This window comes from Zonotrichia albicollis, chromosome W (assembly GCF_047830755.1).
Source record: "Zonotrichia albicollis isolate bZonAlb1 chromosome W, bZonAlb1.hap1, whole genome shotgun sequence".
Classification (NCBI taxonomy): Eukaryota; Metazoa; Chordata; class Aves; order Passeriformes; family Passerellidae; genus Zonotrichia; species Zonotrichia albicollis.
Window position 1 is genome coordinate 2,816,997 of NC_133859.1, and position 19,533 is coordinate 2,836,529.

The 19,533-nt window shown below is 40.3% G+C and overlaps 3 long non-coding RNA genes across 5 annotated transcripts; 1 reads left to right on the forward strand and 2 right to left on the reverse strand.

Moving 5' to 3' along the window:
* Positions 1 to 1,532: 1,532 nt before the first annotated feature.
* On the reverse strand, positions 1,533 to 11,614 carry LOC141726850 (uncharacterized). Of its 3 annotated transcripts, none has more exons than XR_012577811.1 (3): positions 11,306 to 11,613; positions 7,022 to 7,101; positions 1,533 to 1,580 (listed from the first exon to the last, which is right to left on the reverse strand). It is a non-coding gene; the product is annotated as an uncharacterized LOC141726850 (long non-coding RNA). The 3 variants fall into 3 exon arrangements; XR_012577810.1 differs by lacking the exon at positions 1,533 to 1,580 and adding an exon at positions 3,662 to 3,793 and having other exon boundaries at positions 11,306 to 11,608; XR_012577812.1 differs by lacking the exon at positions 1,533 to 1,580 and adding an exon at positions 4,178 to 4,438 and having other exon boundaries at positions 11,306 to 11,614.
* LOC141726853 (uncharacterized) lies at positions 11,117 to 17,451 on the forward strand. The gene is made up of 2 exons (XR_012577815.1): positions 11,117 to 11,367; positions 16,468 to 17,451. It is a non-coding gene; the product is annotated as an uncharacterized LOC141726853 (long non-coding RNA).
* On the reverse strand, positions 17,192 to 19,532 carry LOC141726851 (uncharacterized). The gene is made up of 2 exons (XR_012577813.1): positions 17,927 to 19,532; positions 17,192 to 17,730 (listed from the first exon to the last, which is right to left on the reverse strand). It is a non-coding gene; the product is annotated as an uncharacterized LOC141726851 (long non-coding RNA).
* Between the last annotated feature and the right edge of the window lies 1 nt (position 19,533).

A 19,533-nucleotide genomic window follows, 5' to 3' on the forward strand; every position in this document is an offset into this window, starting at 1 on the left:
CGCCGGTGCTGAGGGGCTGAGGGGAGGAGGGCGGGGTCAGCGAGCCCTGAGGGGAAAAAGAGCGAAAAAAACGGGATAAAAAATAGGAAAAAATGGGATAAAATGGGATAAAAATGGGTGAAAATGAGGAAAAATGGGGAAAAATTGGGGGAAAATGAAAAAAATGGGGAAAAAAGGGGAGAAAATGAAGGAGAGGATGGGCCGCCGGTGCTGAGGGGAGGAGAGCGGGGTCAGCGAGCTCTGAGGGGAAAAGGGCGGGAAAACGTCAGTGCTGAGGTGAAAATGGGATAAAAAATAGGAAAAATTGATTTAAAATGGGTTAAAATGGGGGAAAATGGAATAAAAATGGGTGAAAATGAGGAAAAATGAGGAAAAGGGGAAAAAAATTGGGAAAATAAGGGGGGAAAATGAGGGAGAGGAGGGGGCCGCCGGTGCTGAGGGGCTGAGGGGAGGAGGGCGGGGTCAGCGAGCTCTGAGGGGAAAAAAGGGATAAAAAATAGGAAAAATTGGATAAAAATGGGATAAAAATGGGTTAAAATGGGATAAAAATGGGTTAAAATGAGGAAAATGAGGAAAAAATGAAAAAAAAGGAAAAAAAAACGGGGGAAAATGAGGGAGTGGAGGGGCCGGGAGGGCTGAGGGGAGGAGGGCGGGGTCAGCGAGCTCTGAGGGGAAAAGGGCGGGAAAACGTCAGTGCTGAGGGGGAAAATGGGTAAAAAATAGGAAAAAAATGGGGGAAAATGGGATAAAAAGTAGGAAAAAATGGGGGGAAATTGGATAAAAATGGGTTAAAATGGGATAAAAATGGGTTTAAAATGAGGAAAATTGAGAAAAAGGGGGGGAAAATGGGGAGAAATGGGGGGGAAATGAGGGAGAGGAGGGGCCGCCGGTGCTGAGGGGCTGAGGGGAGGAGGGCGGGCTCAGCGAGCTCTGAGGGGAAAAAAGGGATAAAAAATAGGAAAAATTGGTTCAAAATGGGGTAAAAATGGGTTAAAATGGGATAAAAATGGGTTAAAATGAGGAAAAATGAGGAAAATGGGGAAAAAATGGGAAAAAGGAAAAAAACCGGGGAAAATGAGGGAGTGGAGGGGCCGGGAGGGCTGAGGGGAGGAGGGCGGGGTCAGCGAGCTCTGAGGGGAAAAGGGCGGGAAAACGTCAGAGCTGAGGGGAAAATGAGGTAAAAAATAGGAAAAATTGATTTAAAATGGGGGAAAATGGGATAAAAATGGGTTTAAATGAGGAAAAATTGGGAAAATGGGGGAAAAATGGAAAAAAAAGAAAAAAAAAGGGGAAAATGAGGGAGAGGAGGGGCCGCAGGGGGCTGAGGGGAGGAAGGCGGGGTCAGCGAGCTCTGAGGGGAAAAGGGCGGAAAACGTCAGTGCTGAGGGGAAAATGGGGTAAAAAATAGGAAAAATTTATTAAAAATGGGTTAAAATGGGGGGAAATGGTATAAAAATGGGTTTAAATGAGGAAAAATGAGGAAAAGGGGGAAAAATTGGGGAAAAAAGGGGCGAAAATGAAGGAGAGGAGGGGCCGCCGGTGCTGAGGGGCGGAGGGGAGGAGGGCGGGCTCAGAGAGTTCTGAGGGGAAAAATTGATAAAAAATAGGAAAAATTGGTTTAAAATGGGTTTAAAATGGGATAAAAATGGGTTAAAATGAGGAAAAATGAGAAAAATGGGGAAAAAATGAAAAAAAAGGAAAAAAAAACGGGGGAAAATGAGTGAGTGGAGGGGCCGCCGGTGCTGAGGGGAGGAGGGCGGGGTCAGCGAGCTCTGAGGGGAAAAGGGCGGGAAAACGTCAGTGCTGAGGGGAAAATGAGGTAAAAAATAGGAAAAATTTATTAAAAATGGGTTAAAATGGGGGGAAATGGGATAAAAATGGGTTTAAATGAGGAAAAATTAGGAAAAAGGGGAAAAGATTGGGAAAATAAGGGGGGAAAATGAGGGAGAGGAGGGGCCGCCGGTGCTGAGGGGCTGAGGGGAGGAGGGCGGGGTCAGCGAGCTCTGAGGGGAAAAGGGCGGGAAAACGTCAATGCTGAGGGGAAAAATGGGATAAAAATAAGAAAAAATGGGGGGAAAAGGGATAAAAATGGGTTAAAATGGGATAAAAATGGGTAAAAATGAGGAAAAATGAGGAAAAGGGGGAAAAAATTGGGAAAATAAGGGGGGAAAATGAGGGAGAGGAGGGGCCGCCGGTGCTGAGGGGAGGAAGGCGGGGTCGGCGAGCTCTGAGGGGAAAATGGGATAAAAATAGGAAAAAATGGGGGAAATGGGGTAAAAATGGGATAAAATGGGATAAAAATGGGTTAAAATGAGGAACACGGGGCGAAAATGGGTAAAAATTGGGAAAAAACGCGGAAAAAAACAGGGGAAAAGGGGGGAATTGAGGGAGAGGAGGGGCCGTCGGTGCTGAGGGGCTGAGGGGAGGAGGGCGGGATCAGAGAGCTCTGAGGGGAAAAAAGGGATAAAAAATAGGAAAAATTGATTTAAAATGGGTTAAAATGGGATAAAAATGGGTTAAAATGAGGAAAAATGAGGAAAAATGAGGAAAAAATGAAAAAAAATGGGGATAAAAGGGGAGAAAATGAGGGAGTGGAGGAGCCGGGAGGGCTGAGGGGGAGGGCGGGGTCAGCGAGCTCTGAGGGGAAAAGGGCGGGAAAACGTCAGTGCTGAGGGGAAAATGGGTAAAAAATAGGAAAAATTGATTTAAAATGGGTTAAAATGGGGGGAAATGAGGAAAAAAGGGTTAAAATGGGATAAAAATGAGGAAAAATGAGGAAAAGGGGGAAAAAATTGGGGAAAAAAGGGGAGAAAATGAGGGAGTGGAGGGGCCGCCGGTGCTGAGGGGAGGAGGGCGGGGTCAGCGAGCTCTGAGGGGAAAAGGGCGGGAAAACGTCAGAGCTGAGGGGAAAATGGGGTAAAAAATAGGAAAAATTGATTAAAAATGGGTTTAAATGAGGGAAAATGAGGAAAAAAGGGTTGAAATGGGATAAAAATGGGTGAAAATGAGGAAAAATGAGGAAAAGGGGGAAAAAAATGGGAAAATAAGGGGGGAAAATGAGGGAGAGGAGGGGCCGCCGGTGCTGAGGGGCTGAGGGGAGGAGGGCGGGCTCAGAGAGCTCTGAGGGGAAAAAAGGGATAAAAAATAGGAAAAATTGATTAAAATGGGATAAAAATGGGTTAAAATGGGATAAAAATGGGTTAAAATGAGGAAAAATGAGGAAAATGGGGAAAAAAGGAAAAAAAAACGGGGGAAAATGAGGGAGTGGAGGGACCGGGAGGGCTGAGGGGAGGAGGGCGTGGTCAGCGAGTTCTGAGGGGAAAAGGGCGGGAAAACGTCAGTGCTGAGGGGAAAATGAGGTAAAAAATAGGAAAAAATGATTTAAAATGGGTTTAAATGGGGGAAAATGGGATAAAAATGGGTTTAAATGAGGAAAAATGAGGAAAATGGGGAAAAATGCAAAAAAATGGTGGAAAAAAGGGGGAAATGAGTGAGTGGAGGGGCCGGGAAGGCTGAGGGGGGGGGCGGGGGTCAGCGAGCTCTGAGGGGAAAAGGGCGGGAAAACGTCAATGCTGAGGGGAAAATGGGTAAAAAATAGGAAAAAATGGGGGGAAATGGGATAAAAATGGGTTTAAAATGGGATAAAAATGGGTGAAAATGAGGAACATGGGGAGAAAATGGGGAAAATTGGGAAAAAACGGGGAAAAAAACAGGGGAAAAGGGGGGGAATTGAGGGAGAGGAGGGGCCGCCGGTGCTGAGGGGCTGAGGGGAGGAGGGCGGGATCAGAGAGCTCTGAGGGGAAAAAAGGGATAAAAAATAGGAAAAATTGGTTTAAAATGGGGTAAAAATGGGTTAAAATGGGATAAAAATGGGTTAAAATAAGGAAAAATGAGAAAAATGGGGAAAAAATGAAAAAAAAGGGAAAAAAACCGGGGGAAAATGAGGGAGTGGAAGGGCCGGGAGGGCTGAGGGGAGGAGGGCGGGGTCAGCGAGCTCTGAGGGGAAAAATTGATAAAAATAGGAAAAATTGGTTTAAAATGGGATAAAAATGGGTTAAAATGGGATAAAAATGGGTTAAAATAAGGAAAAATGAGAAAAATGGGGAAAAAATGAAAAAAAAGGGAAAAAAACCGGGGGAAAATGAGGGAGTGGAAGGGCCGGGAGGGCTGAGGGAGGGGGGCGGGGTCAGCGAGTTCTGAGGGGAAAATGGCGGGAAAACGTCAGAGGTGAGGGGAAAATGGGATAAAAATAAGAAAAAATGGGGGGAAATGGGATAAAAATGGGATAAAAATGGGTTAAAATGGGATAAATATGGGTTAAAAAGAGGAAAAATGAGGAAAAGGGGGGAAAAATTGGGAAAATAAGGGGGAAAAATGAAGGAGAGGAGGGGCCGCCGGTGCTGAGGGGCTGAGGGGAGGAGGGCGGGCTCAGAGAGCTCTGAGGGGAAAAAAGGGATAAAAAATAGGAAAAATTGGTTTAAAATGGGGTAAAAATGGGTTAAAATGGGATAAAAATGGGTTAAAATGAGGAAAATGGGGAAAAAATGAAAAAAAAGGGGAAAAAAACGGAGGAAAATGAGGGAGTGGAGGGGCCGGGAGGGCTGAGGGGAGGAGGGCGGGGTCAGCGAGCTCTGAGGGGAAAAGGGCGGGAAAACTTCAGAGCTGAGGGGAAAATGGGATAAAAAATAGGAAAAATTGATTTAAAATGGGTTAAAATGAGGAGAAAATGGGGAAAAAATTAAGGAAAAAATTTGGGAAAAAAAGAGAAAAAATTGGAAAAAAACGGGGTTGGTTTTGAATTTTTGGTGGAATTTTTTGGGATTTTTTAGGGATTTTTTTTCTGAATTTTTGAGGAAATTTTGGGAAATTTTTTCTGAATTTTTTGGGGATTTTTTTCTGAATTTTTGAGGAAATTTTGAGAAATTTTTTTCTGAATTTTTTGGAATTTTTTGGGGAATTTTTTCTGAATTTTTGAGGAAATTTTGGGAGATTTTTTTCTGAAATTTGTGGATTTTTTGGGGAATTTTTTCTGAAGTTTGTGGATTTTTGGGGGAATTTTTTCTGAATTTTTGGGAATTTATAGGAGAATTTTAGGGGGATTTTTTTGGAATTTTTCTAGGGTTTTTTGGAACATTTTTGGGAAGATTTGGGATTTTTTAGGAATTTTTGGGAGATTTTTTAGGGAATTTTTTAGGATTTTTTTGGGGATATTTTTGCGAATTTTGAGGAATTTGTGGGGTTTTTTTTCCCTGAATTTTTATGGAATTTTTCAGGCTTTTTTTGGAATTTTTGGGGAATTTTTGGAAGAATTTTTGGGAATTTGTTTGGAATTTTGGGGGATTTTTCTGGAATTTTTTTCCGAATTTTTATGGGAATTTTTGGGGTTTTTTTAATTTATTTTTGGGGAAATTTTTGGGATTTTTTTAAATTTTTTGGGAATTTTTCCTGAATTTGTTTGGGGAATTTTTGGTGGAATTTTTGGTGGAATTTTTGGGAATTTTCTGAGATTTTTTCTGAATTTTTTTGGAATTTTTGGGGAATTTTTAGGGATTTTTAAATGGAATTTTTTGGAATTATTGTTTAAATTTTTCAGGATTTTTATTTTTATTTTTTAAGATTTTCTGGGAATTTTTGGGGAATTTTAAAAAGTTTTTTGGGGAATTTTTTGGGATTTTTTGGGAATTTTTTGGGAATTCTTTTAAAATTTTTGGAGGATTTTTTTTTAATTTTTTGGGAATTTTTTGAGGAATATTTTTCATTTTGTAGGGAATTTTTGGGATTTTTTTTCTGGAATTTTTGGGCTTTTTTAAAGAGAATTTTGGGCAATTTTGGGGATTTTTTTCTGAATTATTTTCCCCAATTTTTGGCAAAATATTTTGAATTTTTAAGGGAATTTTTGGGGTTTTTTAGGGAATTTTGGGGGGATTTTTTGGGAATTTTTTGGGGATTTTTTGGGAATTTTTCTGGAATTTTTTCCGAATTTTTATGGGATTTTTTTTGATTTTTTTTTTTTTATTTTTTGGGAATTTTTTGGGAATTTTTGGGGCATTTTTTAAGGGAAGTTTTTGGAATTTCTGGGAATTTTTTCTGAATTTTTTGGGAATTTTTGGGGATTTTTAAATGGAATTTTTTGGAATTATTGTTTCAAATTTTCAGGATTTTTATTTTTATTTTTCAAGATTTTCTGGGAATTTTTTGGGAATTTTTTGAGGAACTTTTTTAATTTTTTAAGGAATTTTTGGGATTTTTTTCTGGAATTTTTGGGCTTTTTTAAGGAGAATTTTGGGCAATTTTGGGGATTTTTTTCTGAATTATTTTCCTAAATTTTTGGCAAAATATTTTGAATTTTTAAGGGAATTTTTTGGGAATATTTTGGGAATTTTTCTGGAATTTTTTCAGAATTTTTATGGGAATTTTTTTGGATTTTTTTTCAATTTTTGGGGGAATTTTTGGGATTTTTTTTTAAATTTTTTGGGAATTTTTTCTGAATTTTTCAGGCATTTTTTGAGGGAAGTTTTTGGAATTTCTGGGAATTTTTCCTGAATTTTTGGGAATTTTCTGAGATTTTTTTCTGAATTTTTAGGGAATTTTTTCAGATTTTTTTGGGAATTTTTGGGGATTTTTAAATGGAATTTTTTGGAATTATTGTTTCAAATTTTCAGGAATTTTTTCTTTTATTTTTTAAGATTTTCTGGGAATTTTTTGGGAATTTTTTAAAATTTTTGGGGATTTTTTTTTATTTTTTGGGAATTTTTTGGGAGATTTTTGGGAAATATTTTTAATTTTTTAGGGAATTTTTGGGAATTTTTTTCTGGAATTTTTTGGCTTTTTTGAGGAGAATTTTGGGCAATTTTGGGGATTTTTTTCTGAATTATTTTCCCCAATTTTTGGCAAAATATTTTGAATTTTTAAGGGAATTTTTGGGGTTTTTTAGGGAATTTTTGGGGGATTTTTTTAGGATTTTTTGGGAATTTTTTGGGATTTTTTTGGGAATATTTTGGGAATTTTTGGGAATTTTCACCTTTTGTTTTTTGCTGTCCCTTTGTCCCCTCCAGCAGCACCAGGAGCCAAATCCAGGAATTCATTTCCATCCTGAAAATCCTAAAAAAAAATCAAAATATTCAATTAAAAACCTCCAAAAATATCCCAAAAAATCCTAAAATAAATCTGTAAAAAATCCTAAAAAAAATCTCAAAAAAATCCAAAAAAAACCCCCAAAAATTCCCTAAATATCCCAAAAATTCCATTAAAATTCCAGAAAAATTCTCCCAAAAAATCCCCAAAAATTCCCAAAATTTCATAAAAAATCTCCCAAAAAATTCCACAAAAAATCCAAAAAAATCCTAAAAAACCAAAAAAAAATTCATTGAAAACCCCCAAAAATATCCCAAAAAATACTAAAAAAAATCTCTAAAAAATTCTAAAAATATCCCCAAAAAATCCCTAAAAAATCCTAAAAAAACCCAAAAAATTCCATTAAAATTCCAGAAAAATTCTCCCAAAAATTCCTCCAAAAATCCCGAAAAAATTTCCACAAAATTCCAAAAAAATCCGCACAAAATAATCCTAAAAATTAAAAAAAAACAAAAATTCCCAAAAAAATCATTAAAAAATCCCAGAAAAAAATAAAAAAAAATTCCCAAATAATCCCTAAAAATTTCCAAAAAAATTCCCAAAAAAATTCACAAAAAAATTCCCAAAAAATCCTAAAAAAATCCATTTAAAAATCTATAAAAATAAAAATCCCCAAAAATTCCCAAAAAGTCCCCAAAAATTCCCACAAAATTAGGAATTTTTGGGAAAAAAATTGGGGAATTTTTGGGATAAAATTGGAAATTTTTGAAAAAACTTGGAAATTTTTTTGAAATTTTTTGGAATTTTTGGGATATTTTTAGGTTTATTTGAGGGTGAAAATTTGGGAATTTTTGGGGAAAAAATCGGAATTTTAGGGGTTAAAAATGGTGAAATTTGGGTCCTGGAAAGGGAAAAATTGGGGAAAAAAAATCAAAATTTTTTCCCAAAATTTCCAATTTTTAACCCCAAAAATTCCGGATTTTTTTCCCAATTTTTTCTCCGTCTAAGTCCTAAAAATTCCCAAAAAATTCACTAAAAAATCCATTAAAATTCTCCAAAAAAACTGCAGAAAAAAATCCAAAATATATCTCAAAAATTCAGAAAAAAAATCCCCCAAAAAATCCCGAAAAATTCCCCCCAAATTCCCAAAAAATCCACAAAAATTCTCCCAAGAATTCCATACACATTCTAAACAAAATCCCAAAAAATTCCGCAAAAAATTCCCAAAAATTTCCCCAAAAACTCCCAAAAAATCCCCAAAAAATCCTAAAAAATCTCCCAAGAATTCCCAAATTTTCACCCTAAAAATTCCAATTTTTTTCAAAAAAATTCCTTTTTTTTCCCTCAATATTGCCAATTTTTAACCCCTAAAATTTCGAATTTTTGGGCAATTTCTTGGGAAATTTTGGAGAATTTTTTGGAATTTATGGGGATTTTTTGAGAAATTTTTTGGGGAATTTTTTGGTATTTTTTTGGGAATTATTTGGTATTTTTTGGTATTTTTTTAGGGATTTTTTTGGGGTTTTCTGAATTTTTTGGGAATTTTTTGGGAATTTTTTGGAGATTTTTTTGGAATTTTTTGGAGGATTTTGGGTTGAATTTTTGGGAATTTATTTTTATTTTTTTTGGAATTTTTTGAGAATTTTTTTTGTATTTTTTGGAATTTTTTAGGGATTTTTTGGGGATTTTTTTCTGAGTTTTTTTGGGAATTTTTGGAGAATTTTTGAGAATTTAGGGTGGAATTTTTGGGAATTTCTGCAATTTTTTGGGAATTTTTTGGAGATTTTTTTTTAATTTTTGGGGAACTTTTGGGATTTTTTTGGGGATTAAAAATTTCGAATTTTTGGGAAAAAAATTTGGGACTTTTGGCTTTTAAAAAAGTGGAAAAAAATGGGATTTTTTACGTCCTGGAAGGGGGAAAATTGGGAATCGTCAGGGAAAAAATCCGGAATTTTTGGGGTTAAAAATCCGGGATTTTTAGGGTTAAAAATTGGGAATTTGGGGGTTAAAAATTGGGAATTTTGGGAAAAAAATTTGGGAATTTTTGGGGTAAAAAAAATCGGAATTTTAGGAGTTAAAACCCGGCAAGTTTGGGTCCTGGAAGGGGAAAAATTTGGAATCGTGAGGGAAAAAATCCGGAATTTTTGGGGTTAAAAATCCGGGATTTTTAGGGTTAAAAATTTAAAGTTTGGGGGTTAAAAATTGGGAATTTTGGGGAAAAAATCCGAATTTTTGGGGTAAAAAAAATCGGAATTTTAGGAGTTAAAACCCGGCAACTTTGGGTCCTGGAAGGGAAAAAAATGGGAATCGTGAGGGAAAAAATCCGGAATTTTTGGGGTCAAAAATCCGCAATTTTTAGGGTTAATAACTTAAGGTTTAAGGGTTGAATGTGTGAAATTTTGGGGTAAAAATGGCAATTTTTGGGGTAAAAAAATCGGAATTTTAGGGGTTAAAACCCGGCAGGTTTGGGTCCTGGAAGGGGAAAAATGGGAATCGTGAGGGAAAAAATCCGGAATTTTTGGGGTTAAAAATCCGGGATTTTTAGGGTTAAAAATTGGAAGTTTGAGGATTAAGAATTGGTAATTTTGGGGAAAAAAAATTGGAATTTTTGGAAAAAAATCGGAATTTTAGGGGTTAAAACCCGGCAAGTTTGGGTGCTGGAAGGGAAAAAATGGGAATCGTGAGGGAAAAAATCCGGAATTTTTGGGGTTAAAAATCCGGGATTTTTAGGGTTAAAAATAGGAATTTTGGGGGTTAAAAATTGGGAATTTTGGGGGAAAAATCCGAATTTTTGGGGTAAAAAAATCGGAATTTTAGGAGTTAAAACCCGGCAGGTTTGGGTCCTGGAAGGGAAAAAATGAGACTCGTGAGGGAAAAAATCCGGAATTTTTGGGGTTAAAAATCCGGGATTTTTAGGGTTAATATCTTAAGGTTTAAGGGTTGAATATGTGAAATTTTGGGTTAAAAATCCGAATTTTTGGGGTAAAAAAAATCGGAATTTTAGGAGTTAAAACCCGGCAGGTTTGGGTCCTGGAAGGGGAAAAAATGGGAATCGTGAGGGAAAAAATCCGGAATTTTTGGGGTTAAAAATCCGGGATTTTTAGGGTTAAAAATTGGAAGTTTGGGGGTTAAAAATTGGGAATTTTGGGGTTAAAAATCCGAGTTTTTGGGGTAAAAAAAATCGGAATTTTAGGGGTTAAAACCCGGCAGGTTTGGGTGCTGGAAGGGGAAAAATTGGGAATCGTGAGGGAAAAAATCCGGAATTTTTGGGGTTAAAAATCTGGGATTTTTAGGGTTAAAAACTTAAGGTTTAAGGGTTGAATATGTGAAATTTTGGGGTAAAAATTCGAATTTTTGGGGTAAAAAGATCGGAATTTTAGGAGTTAAAACCCGGCAGGTTTGGGTCCTGGAAGGGGAAAAAATGGGAATCGTGAGGGAAAAAATCCGGAATTTTTGGGGTTAAAAATCCGGAATTTTTAGGGTTAATAATTGGAAGTTTGGGGGTTAAAAATTGGGAATTTTATGGAAAAAAATCCGAATTTTTGGGGTAAAAAAATCGGAATTTTAGGGGTTAAAACCCGGCAGGTTTGGGTCCTGGAAGGGAAAACATGGGAATCGTGAGGGAAAAAATCCGGAATTTTTGGGGTTAAAAATCCGGGATTTTTAGGGTTAAAAAATTAAGGTTTAAGGGTTAAAAATTGGGAATTTTGGGGAAAAAATCCGAATTTTGGGGGTAAAAAAATCGGAATTTTAGGGGTTAAAACCCGGCAGGTTTGGGTCCTGGAAGGGAAAAAAAAGGGAATCGTGAGGGAAAAAATCCGGAATTTTTGGAGTTAAAAATCCGGGATTTTTAGGGTAAAAAACTTAAGGTTTAAGGGTTGAATATGTGAAATTTTGGGTTAAAAATCGCAATTTTTGGGGTAAAAAAAAAATCGGAATTTTAGTAGTTAAAACCCGGCAGGTTTGGGTCCTGGAAGGCAAAAAGTGGGAATCGTGAGGGAAAAATTCCGGAATTTTTGGAGTTAAAAATCCCGGATTTTTAGTGTTAAAAACTTAAGGTTTAAGGGTTGAATATGTGAAATTTTGGGTTAAAAATCGCAATTTTTAGGGGTAAAAAAAATTAATTTTTTACCTCTTTTATCCCCTCGCGCCGCGCCGCTTGATCCCTCCCCTCACGGAACAAAACCCTCCCAAAACCCTTTCAAAAAGGAATAAAAAATTCCATAAAAACCTGGAAATTTTGGATTTAAATCCTTCCTCGCTTCATCTTCTGCTCCTTTCGAGAAAATCCAGGTAAAATTTGAGGGAAAAAAAAGGGAAAAAAGGACAAAAAAAGAGAAAAATTGGGAATAAAAGGGGGCGGGAGCCGCTCGCGGGCGCCCTCAGAGGATCGTGAGGGGAAGGGGGGGGGAAAGGGGAGGGGCCGAATTTAATTTAAATAATTTCGATTTTTTGGGGGGTTTTTATTTAATTTTTGGTGTCTTTTTTTATTTTGGGGTGTTTTGAGGAGTTTTTGGCGATTTTTCCCCTTTTCCCGTCATTTTCCCCCATTTTATTCCCCTTTTTCCCCAATTTTTCCCGATTTTTCCCCTATTTTATTCCCCTTTTTTCCCCTTTTTATTCCCATTTTATTGCCATTTCTTCCTCAATTTTTCCCTTTTTATTCCCATCTTTTTCTTCCATTTCATTCCCCCATTTTCCCCCCATTTCTTTCCATTATTTTCCCAATTTCCTCTCATTTTTTCCCCATTTTAATCCCTTTTTTTATCAATTTTTCCTCATTTCATTCCCCCAATTTTCCCCCATTTTTACTCCCAATTCTTCCTGATTTTCCCCCATTTTATTCTCAATTTTCCCCCCTTTTATTTGCATTTAATTCCAATTTTTTCCTAATTTTCCCCATTATTTTCCCCATTTTATTCCCCATTTTTTTCCCTCATTTTTCCTCATTTTCCCCAATTTCCCCCCATTTTATTCCCATTTTTAACTCATTTTTCATAAATTTTCCCCCCAATTTTTCCCCATTTTTATTCCCATTTTATTTCCATTTCTTCTCCAATTTTCCCCCATTTTTACCTCATTTTTTCCCATTTTCTTCTCCCATTTTTCCCATATTTTTCCCCATTTTATTCCCAATTTTCCCATTTTTCTTCATTTTTACCCCATTTTATTCCCCAATTTTATTCTCATTTTTCCTTATTTTATTCTCATTTCATTCCAATTTTTTTCCCAATTTTTCCCCATTTTATTCTCATTTTAATCCCATTTTTTCACCATTTTTCCCCAACTTTATACAAATTTTCCCCCAATTTCCCCCCATTTTTCTCCAATTTTTCCCCATTTTATTCTCATTTAATTGCAAATATTTTCCCAAATTTCCCCCATCTTATTCCCCATTTTTTCCCCAATTTTTTCCTGAATTTTATTCCAATTTTTCCCCATTTTATTCCAAATTTTTTCCTAATTTTCCCCCCATTTTTTTCTCATTTTTCCCCCAAATTTTTCCCATTTTATTCCAAATTTTCCCCCCTATTTTCCCCAATTTTTCACCAATTTTCCCCCATTTTATTCTCAATTTTTCCCATTTTTCTCTCATTTCCTCCCCATTTTATTCCCAAATTTTCTCCAATTCTTTCCCAATTTTATTCCCATTTTATTCCAATTTTTTCCCAATTTTTTCTTCATTTTTATTCCAATTTTTTCTCCAATTTATTCCCATTTTATTCAAATTTTTTCCCATTTTATTTAATTTTTTTCCATTTTTTCCTCCATTTTATTCTTATTTTATTCCAATTTTTTCTCCCATTTTATTCCATTTTATCCCAATTTTATTCCATTTTTTAAAAATTTTTTTCCCATTTTCCCTGTTTTATTCCCATTTATGCAAATATATACAAATGTATGCAAATATATGCAAATTAATGCAAATCTGCTCTCATCTGTTACATTTGGGGAATCCCGGCGGGAATTCCTCGATTTTGGGATGGATCCAAAAAAGGAGAAAAAAAAAATCCCGATTTTTTCCCATTTTTTCCTCACTAAAAATGCCCCAAAAAAATCCAAAAAAAATCCCAAAAAATCCCAGAAAATTCCAGAAAAATTTAAAAAAAAAATCCGGGAAAATTTTTAAAAAAATCCCCAAGAAAATCCCCAAAATTTGCCAAAAAAATCCAAAATAATCCCCCAAAAATCCCCAAAAAATCTCAGAAAAATCCCCAAAAAAGCCCCCAAAAATTAAAAAAAATCCCCAAAAAATAAAGAAAAAATCCCCCCAAAAAAACCTTTAAAAAATCCCGATAAAATCTCAGAAAAAAATCCCAAAAAATCCCAGAAAAATCCCAGAAAAATAAAAAATTATCCAAAAAAAATCCCAAAAAAATCCCAAAAATCGCAGAAAAAATCCAAATAAATCCAGGAAAATTAAAAAAAAAATCCCCAAGAAAATCCCCAAAATTTCCCAAAAAATTCCCAAAAAATCCCCAAAAAATCCCAAAAAAATCTCAGAAAAATCTCTAAAAAATCCCCAAAAATCCCCCAAAACAATCCCCCAAAAAATAAAAAAAAAAATCCCACAAAAAATTAGAAAAAATCTCAAAAAATCCCCCAAAAAATCCCGGAAAAATCTCAGAAAATACCCAAAAAATCCCAGAAAAAAATAAAAAAAAAATTCCCAAAAAAACCCAGAAAAATTTTAAAAATCCCCAAAAATTTCCAAAAAATCTCAGAAAAAATTCCGAAAAAATCCAAAAAAATCTCCCCAAAAATCCCCCAGAAATTTCCCCACAAAATCCAAAAATAATCTCAGAAAAATCCCCCAAAAATTCCAAAAACACCCTAAAAATCACAGAAAAAATCCCAAAAATATCCTAAAAAAATCACAGAAAAAATCCAAAAAAATCCCAAAAAATCCCCAAAAAATTTTAAAAAATAAAAAAAAAATCCAAAACCATTCCCTGAAAAATCCCAGAAAAATCCTCAAAAATCTCAGAAAATTTCCCCAAAAAATCCCAAAAACATCTCCAAAAAATCCCCAAAAATCCCAGAAAAATTCCGCAAAAAATCCCGAAAAAATCCCAAAAAAACGCAAAAAATCGCAAAAAATCCCCAAAAAATCCCCAAAAATTCCCCCCAAAATATCCCTCAAAAATCCCAGAAAAATCCCACAAAAATCTCCCAAAAATCTCAAAAAGTTCCAACAAAATCCCCAAAAAATCCCAAAAAATTCCCTAAAAAAATCCTTCTCCCTCACGGCAAACCTGTCAATCATTCCGAGGCTCCGCCCCTTTTTGGATCAGCCAATCAGAACGCGCCTCTCTTTCCCTCACGGCTCACCTGTCAATCACGCTGAAGCCCCGCCCCTTGTTTGGAGGATTTTTCTGGGATTTTTTGGGGGGAATTTTTTTGGGATTTTTTTGGGAGATTTTTGGGGGGATTTTCCTGAGATTTTTTTTGTAATTTTTTGGGCATTTTTTTGGGATTTTTGGGGAATTTTTGAAGATTTTTTGGGGATTTTTTTTATTTCTCTGGGATTTTTGGGGGATTTTTTGGGATTTTTTGGGAATTTTTCTGGGATTTCTGGGGATTTTTTCGGGATTTTTCTGGAAATTTTTGGGATTTTTTTTTGGATTTTTTTTCTGGGATTTTTTCTGTGATTTTGGGGGATTTTTTAAGGGATTTTTTAGGGATTTTGGAAGGAATTTTTGGGGATTTTTCTGGGATATTTCGGGGATATTTTCATATTTTTCTGGGATTTTTGGGGATTTTTTCAGGATTTTTTGGGGTTTTTTGGGGGATTTTTTGGGAATTTTCCTGAGATTTTTGGGGGATTTTTGGGGGGATTTCTGGGGTTTTTTTAATTTTTGGGAAATTTTTGGAGCATTTCTCTGAGATGTTTTGGGGGATTTTTCTGGGATTTTTTGAGGATTTTTTTGGGATATTTTGGGGATTTTTTGGGGATTTTTTGGGAATTTTTCTGGCATTTTTTGTGGATTTTTTCGGGATTTTTTAGGATGATTTGGGGGATTTTTTTGGGGAATTTTTGGGAATTTTAGGGACTTTTCAGGGAAAGTTTTTTGGGCTTTTTTCTGGGATTTTTTTGGGGAATTTTGGGGGATTTTGTTTAGGATTTATTTGGTTTCTTTGGTAATTTTTTGGCGGAATTTTTGTGGGATTTTTAGGGGAACTTTTTGGGTCTTTCTGGGCTTTTTTTTGGACATTTTATTTCGTTTTTTTTTTTTTTAAAGGCCCCAAAAGGGTTCACAAATGGACTCAAAAATGCCCCAAAAATGCCAGAAATACTCCAAAAAATGCCCCAAAAAAAGCCCCAAAAATGTCCCCTAAAATCGCATAAAAACGGCATCAAAAATTTGAAAAAAGCCCAAAAAAATCCCGAAAAATTCCCCAAAACAATTCTTCTCCCTCACGCCTCACCTGTCAATCACTCTGAGGCCCCGCCCCTTTGTCAGCGCAGCCAATCAGCACCAACAAGCCGCAGCTCGCGGTTTAGGATTGATTGACAGCTCAATTCTTTTCACTAACCAATGAAACAGCACAAAACGCAGCGCGCGCCCTGTCAATCATCCCTAAACCCCCACCCACTTTCAATCTCAACCAATGACGTTGCTTCTTCCCCCCTTCACTTCCACCGCCATGGCCGCGCCGCGCTGAGCCCCGGCTATGGCGGCTCCGTTCCCGTAGCGTTTTGGGGACCCTCCTGTCCCCTTAAAAGCGAGGTGGGACCTTCATCTTCATCACCTGAGTGTCCCGACCCCCTTCTCCTCTTCCCGCCATTTTGGGGTCCCCTCACACCTCATGGTGGGACCTTCACCTCATGAGGGTCCTCACCCGTTTCAACTCTTGCCGCCATTTTGGGGGCCCCCTCACAACTTCCTGTGTCCCCTCCCGGTGAGGGAGCCTCCTCTTCCTCCTGCCACAAACTTTGGGGACCCCCCTGTCCCTTCATCGTCACCTCATGAGGGTCCTGATTTTTCTCTTCCCGCCATTTTGGGGACCCCCCTGTCCCCTCATCGTCACCTCATGAGGGTCCTGACCCCCTTCTCGTCTTCCCGCCATTTTGGGGTTGGGCACCGTGCCCGAGGAGGAGCCTGCGATGCCCCCTGGCATTCCGGGTGTGCCTGTGCCCGGTCTGTGCCCGCTCTGTGCCCGGTCTGTGCCCGTGCCCGGTCTGTGCCCGGCTCTGTGCCCGCTCTGTGCCCGAGCCCAGCTCCGTGTTCATCCAGCTCCGTGTTCATCCTCAGCTCCGTGCTCACCCAGCTCCGAGCTCAGCCCAGCTCCGTGCTCACCCAGCTCCGAGCTCAGCCCCAGCTCCGTACTCATCCCAGCTCCGAGCTCAGCCCAGCTCCGAGCTCAGCCCAGCTCCGTGCTCATCCCCAGCTCCGTGCTCATCCCAGCTCCGTGCTGATCTCTGACCCTGGAACTGCAGCTCTGGAACCGCAGCTCCGACCCTGGAACTGCAGCTCTGACTCTGGAACTGCAGCTCCAACCCTGGAACTGCAGCTCTGACCCTGGAACCGCAGCTCCGACCCTGGAACTGCAGCTCCGACTCTGGAACCGCAGCTCCGACCCTGGAATCGCAGCTCCGACCCTGGAACTGCAGCTCCGAAACCGCAGCTCCAACCCTGGAACCGCAGCTCCGACCCTGGAACTGCAGCTCCGACCCTGGAACCGCAGCTCCGACCCTGGAACTGCAGCTCTGACCCTGGAACCGCAGCTCTGACCCTGGAACTGCAGCTCCGACCCTGGAACTGCAGCTCCAGAACTGCAGCTCCGACCCTGGAACTGCAGCTCCGACCCTGGAACTGCAGCTCCGACCCTGGAACCGCAGCTCCGACCCTGGAACTGCAGCTCCGACCCTGGAACTGCAGCTCCGACCCTGGAACTGCAGCTCTGGAACTGCAGCTCCGACCCTGGAACTGCAGCTCCGACCCTGGAACTGCAGCTCTGGAACTGCAGCTCCGACCCTGGAACCGCAGCTCCGACCCTGGAACCGCAGCTCCGACCCTGGAACCGCAGCTCCGACCCTGGAACTGCAGCTCCGACCGCCCTCCAGAACCCGGCTCCAAACTCTGCCGAATAAAACAAAGAAACCAAAGCCTCGAATCTTTAATTTTTTTAATCAAAAACATACTCTGTTACAGAATTTCAGGAAAAGTCAGCTACAGGAATATTATCCACAAACTAGGGCTAATGAAAAACGGACAGGAAGCTACAAAGGAACTACTGGGAATTTTGTTGAGCGTGGATCCAAAGGCGATGGCGGAAGGAAGGAAATGCTGAATTTTCCGGTGCCTGAAAATCCCTCGGGGGTGAGTTGGGGGTTGTGGGCACTGACAGGTCCGGCTGTGGGTGTGGCACAGTGGGTGTGGCAAAATTGGGCATGGGACAGGGGGAGATTGCTGGGCAGGGTAGTGACAGCTGGGGGTGTGGCATTGTCCTGTAGTGTCACTGTCACTGTCATTGTCATTGTCATTGTCACTGCTCCGTCAGTGTCACTGTGACACTGTCACTGTCACTGTCACTGCTCCCACAGCCTCACACTGTCACTGTCACTGACACTGTCACTGTTCCCTCAGTGTCACCATGACACTGTCACTGTCACTGTCACTGTGACACTGTCACTGTCACTGTCACTGCTCCCTCAGCCCCACAGTGTCACTGTCACTGTCATTGTCACTGTCACTGTCACTGCCCCCTCAGCCTTACACTGTCACTGTCACTGTCACTGTCCTCTCAGCCCCATAGTGACACTGTCACTGTCACCGTCACCATCACTGTCACTGTCCCCTCAGCGTCACTGTGACACTGTCACTGTCACTGTCACTGTCACTGTCACCTCAGCCTCACCGTGACATTGTCACAGCTCCCTCAGCCTCACACTGTCACTGTCACTGTCCCCTCAGCCTCACACTGTCACTGTCATTGTCACCGTCACAGCCCCTCAGTGTCACAGTGTCACTGTCACTGCTCCCTCAGCCCCACCGTGACACTGCCACTGTCACCATCACTGTCACTGTCACTGTCACTGTCACTGCCCCCTCAGCCCTACGGTGACATTGTCACTGTCACTGTCACTGTCACTGTCCCCTCAGCATCACAATGTCACCGTCACTGCCCTCTCAGTGTCACACTGTCACTGTCACTGTCACTGTCCCCTCAGTGTCACCGTGACACTGTCACTGTCACTGTCACCATCACTGTCACTGCCCCCTCAGCATCACACTGTCACTGTCATTGTCACTGTCACTGTCACTGTCCCCTCAGTGTCACTGTCACTGTCACTGTCACTGTCACAGCCCCTCAGCCTCACACTGTTACTGTCACTGTCATTGTCACTGCCCCCTCAGTGTCACCGTGTCACTGTCACCATCACTGTCACTGTCACTGCTCCCTCAGCCCCTCAGTGTCACTGTCAGTGTCACTGCTCCCTCAGCCTTACACTGTCACTGTCACCGTCACTGCTCCCTCAGCGTCACCATGACACTGTCACTGTCACAGCCCCCTCACCCTCACACTGTCACTGTCATTGTCACTGTCACTGTCCCCTCAGCGTCACCGTGTCACTGTCACTGTCACCATCCCTGTCACTGTCACTGTCACAGCCCCTCAGTGTCACCATGACACTGTCATTGTCACTGTCACTGTCCCCTCAGCCTTACTCTGTCACTGTCATTGTCATTGTCACTGTCATTGTCACTGTCACTGCCCCCTCAGCCCCACAGTGACACTGCCACTGTCACTGTCACAGCCCCTCAGTGTCACAGTGTCACTGTCACTGTCACTGCCCCCCTCAGTCTTACACTGTCACTGTCACTGTCACTGCCCCCTCAGCCTCACAGTGACACTGTCACTGTCACTGCCCCCTCAGCCTCACACTGTCACACTGTCACCATCACTGTCACTGTCACAGCCCCTCAGTGTCACCCCCAGCAGGGATGGCAGAAGGGCTTTGTCCCACCCTGAGCATCCCCGGCTGCAGCTCGGCCATGCACAGTGACAGTGACAGTGGGACAGTGACATCCAATGGGGACAAGTGACAGTGACATTCAATGGGGACAAGTGACAGTGGGACAATGACATTAAATGGGGACAATGACAGCGGGACAATGACATTGAATGGGGACAATGACAGTGGGACAGTGACATCCAATGGGGACAAGTGACAGTGACATTCAATGGGGACAAATGACAGCGAGACAGTGACAGTCAATGGGGACAAATGACAGTGGGACAATGACATTAAATGTCCCATTAACCCTGTCAGTGCCAATCCCAGCTCCCATTAACCCTGTCAGTGCAGGGCAGGGTGGCAGAGCTGTGCCCATGGTGGGCACAGGGGTGGCAGAGCTGTGCCCCACAGCCCATGGTGGGCACAGGGTGGGCACAGGGTGGGCACAGGGTGGCAGAGCTGTGCCCCACAGCCCATGGTGGGCACAGGGTGGG